Consider the following 4,624-nt stretch of genomic DNA (forward strand, 5'->3'; position numbering starts at 1 on the left):
TAGCTTTTAATTTATAATTAGGTGATGAGGAGCATAAAGCAAAGGAGGTATACTGGCAAATATGTGGAGTTTATAAAACTAAAGGCGTGAAAAAAATACAAGCTTTGTAATAAGAACTAGTTCACATCCCCGTCAGCTATTTGTTGGTGTTAACACGATGTATAATAAACGATTATATATTGTTGGAGTGTTGGGATTTGGAATCGAACGTGTTAAGATGACATGAATATTATGGTACTTTATATGGTGGTGATAAATATTGTGATGGTAATATTAATGCAATATTTGTTTAGTTATGCTACATATATGTAATATAATAGATATGAATGTATGGTTTAGATAAGTTGGATCACATTACATGTATGCGGTCTTGTGATTTCATATATGCAGTACTTCCGTTACGCATATATTTAAAACAATTTAATATGATTGTATTAATTGTATTAGATATATGTAGTCAATGTGTATTACATATATGTAGCACTAATGCAACAGACATATGTATTATTGTTGTATCGCATACATGAATTAATACCGTATCACATATTAATATTATTGGTTTGTTTTAACTTATAATTAGGTGTTGACATACGATGTTAAAATGCACATAGACTGTTTAAAGCATACACTAAATATGCGTAATACAAACATTATGTTGAATATAGGTGGTGATTTTTTTAATAATTATGTTTCAAGCATTAAATACCGATAATCTCGCTAATTTATCTTTATCTTTGTTGGCACATGATCAAATTTGACATACAAATATAAACAAATGAACTCGTTTGGGTAAAAATTACATATAACAAAATGCAAAGTTATGAAATAATCAAAAAAGTGATATTACATTTGTGTAATAACAAGACAACATTACATGTACAAAACTCTCGGTATTACACGTGTGTAGTACATGACTTGCCTGTTGAATGCCACGGAATTGCAAGATATTATACCGCATATACGTATTTATAAAATATGATGCTACCTTGTTGCTCAACATCAAAAAATTGCAAGAGATTACAAGTAGTAGAACTTGAAGCAACATTAGCATAGGAGCTCAACTAGGCATCCCGATCAAATTGAGCATGGTCTTCACTTTGAGTAATAACTATTAACAAGTGATTTTACCTGTGCTTTGTTGCGCGTGTTCTTATTTTATATGCTGATTGCTGTGAAACCAAGACCTACGAAACGCTGCAACTATATTATAATTTATTTAGTTAAACACAAATGTATACTATGACATAACTATATTCGCGTTCAAAGAGATAATGGCAACCCAACAAAGCAATACACCAAAGAACATAAACAAATAACAAACACCTATACTACTTTTATACGCAACTAGAATTCCAAAATAGAAAAAAAAAAGCCTTTACTCGAACACCTGATATGCACAAAAAACACAAAAAAAAAATCTTATAAGAAACTGTCTACAACAACAAAGAACAACTCATTGTATATGACATTATACATGCATCTACAAAACAATAAAAAAGGTATCGCTAGTTAAAAAAACTCTAAAACGCACACTTCAATAACAAAAAAAAAACCAACAACTGGCGAAACTTGTATACAATCCGTAAACCAACTCATGATGTATGATGTTATATGCATAAAACACATATTTTAATGCTTTAAAAGACATGCATATGCAAAGTAAGTATGAATGGCATGGGCAGTCAAAAATAACTCCAAAACGCTGGCTTAATAACAAAAAAAAAAACAACCTGGCATTTAGTCGGACACCTGCTGTGAAATTCATAAACCACCGTAATCGGTAACAAACAACTATACACAAATGATAAAACACATATTCTAAGCCATTAAAATACATGCATTGGCAAAAAAAGTAAAAAAAAAATGCACGTGCAGCTAAAACAACATAAAACTAATGTTTCACTAACAAAAAAACCAACCGGACATTTATTCGAACACCTGGTGTGCAGTCCGTAAACAAACGTACAACAAACAACATTACACAAAAGAAAAATGCAGCTTATAAACCATTAAAATACATGTATTTATAACTACAACAAATAAGAACTCATAAAAGAAAGGCAAATCAAATCACTTTACCTGACACAAAACTTGCCATCGACAGTCAGAATTTTAGACGAATGAAGACTTAATGTAAGCACAGAGTGAGCTCTCATCACGAATTTGTTTAATAGTAGCTTCCAAGGGTTTGCATCTGTTTGCAGCTAATATGTGTTATTGCATACATTATATTGCATATATGTAGTACTTAACATTATATTACATATATGTACCATATAATAAAATATTACCTTGTTGATAAAAACCACCAGATAGCAATAGAATACCATTAAAATAGCCAAATAATGAACCAATATCAACAAATGAATTCTGTTGAGCACTTCGATCAAACAAATTAGGTTCCTTCATCGAGTAGCAACATATTTTAACCTAGATTCGTGTAATTCTAGAATTACAATGTCAATGTTGCTTGTACAAATTTCAGACGAAGCAACACCTAATCTGTTTAGCAATGAAACACAAACAATAAATCAGTAAAATCCATGAATGACTAAGGAAGACAACATGTGGATTACAAATACCTGCAATTGACGTGTTATATGATTGAAATAATTGTTGTTTAGGGTTTAGATAACCGATTTGTCATGATTTGGAAGCTGCTGATGTTAATTTTTGTTGAACTAGGGTTTCTTTTGATATCATTGAACAGGGGAAGGGCAAACAAAGAAGACGTGAGTTGTTCTCTATTAGGGCAATTTACAAAAATAACCCTCCACTTAGGAGTTCTCTAGTTCTATCCAAAACAAGGAGTTCTCTCTTGATCCTTTCCCTATATATATATATACATATATATATATTGGGGAGGGTTATTCTAAAACTAATAGTTTTCTAGGAAGACTAAGAATAAATCATAGCCATTGGATCATATCAATCAATGGTTGAGATTAAAAATTACCAACAACCGTCGTATTTTCCTAGAATTACTCTTACATCATTATAACCGACATAATTTCCTAGAATTATTCTTTCACCATAGGTTTTAATGCCAAATGTCAAAATCTTATTGGTTCTTACCATTCTTAGGAAACTACTTCTTTTTATTTGAACCCTTTTCTATATATATATATATATATATATATGTTTAAGTTCAAGAAAGAAATAAAATTATTGCGAGAAATGAATATAAGCCACTAGTTTTATTTTAGGTTTTAAAAGTTTAAATATAAATGAAAAGGATATAAATGCAACAATAAATGCACACACTCTCTTTCCAATTAATACAACTAATATAACCATAATAAATCTCTCTCTAATTAATATATCTACTTAATTTAACTAAAATAATTAAAAAGATAAAAACACTAATTTAGTTTTCATAAATAATAAAAAAAAATGTTGTACAAATGTGTCCATTATATATAAACAATAAATATACAACCTACACAAAATTATATAACATACACTTGTTTTGAGCAATAAAAACGTACAATATACAAAAAAGCATATAGCTTACATATTAAATTCGACATCAACAATTATAAAAACTACACAAATATACACATATCCTAGACGTGTGTAGATTATATGTTTTTCATGTGTAGGTTATGTTTTCTTATTCCTAGAACAAATGTGGGTTATATGTTATTGTGTAGGTTGTATATTTCACATTTAATGCAAAAATATGTAAGATAGGTGTTTGTATTATTTATCACAATGTACTACGTGTTGATGGATATTGATAAGTTGAGTTGGAAGAAATTGGTTTTAAATAGAAATTTTTTTAATGTATGAATAAATTGTATTTGTGTAGGATAAAGTTTTCATGTGTAGGTTATATGTTTTCGTGTGCGTGTGTATTTTATTGATGATGAATTTTTTGTGTATGTTATATGTTTTCTTATTCTCAGAACAAGTGTAGGCTATATATTTTTGTGTATGTTGTATTTTTTGTTGATATTTAATGCTAACACATGTAAAATAGTTTTTATATTATTTATCACAATGTAACTACGTGTTGATGGATATTTATATATTGAATTGCAAGAAATTTGGATAGAAAGAAATTTTAACGTATGAATAAATTGTACTTGTGTAGGATAAATTGTATTTGTGTAGGATTAAAATTTGGATTGAAAATAAATGAATTCTTAATATTTTTCAATTATAGTAATTTGACTAGTTATATTAATTTAATAGATATATTAATTGAAGAGAGAGATGCATTTATAGTTTCTTAATTAATCTTGAAGCTTTTAAAACATAAAATAAAACTAGTGGTCCATATTCATTTCTCGCAGTAATTTCATTTCTCTCTTGAACCATTCCATATATATATATATGTATATATGTAGTAGGGTTTAAATAAAAAGAAATTTTTTCTTAAGAAGAGTAAGAAGCAATAAGATTATACTATGTGGCATTCCATTCAATTAAATCAAAAGGGTATTAAGGTAACTTGGTTTTATCTCATTTTTATTAATTAACCGATGCAGTTATTATCCTCCCCTACATTTATGGAGTTAAATTAACCTTTATATTAATTTCCGATATCATGTGAAGACTTTCCTTCACATAAATTTGATTTGAGATACCCATTATTTATTTTCTTAATGATGGTGTTTTC

Source organism: Bidens hawaiensis, unplaced genomic scaffold (assembly GCF_021521415.1).
Source record: "Bidens hawaiensis isolate Kalapana, Puna unplaced genomic scaffold, B.hawaiensis_p1.1 tig00078762_1, whole genome shotgun sequence".
NCBI classification, from domain to species: domain Eukaryota; kingdom Viridiplantae; phylum Streptophyta; class Magnoliopsida; order Asterales; family Asteraceae; genus Bidens; species Bidens hawaiensis.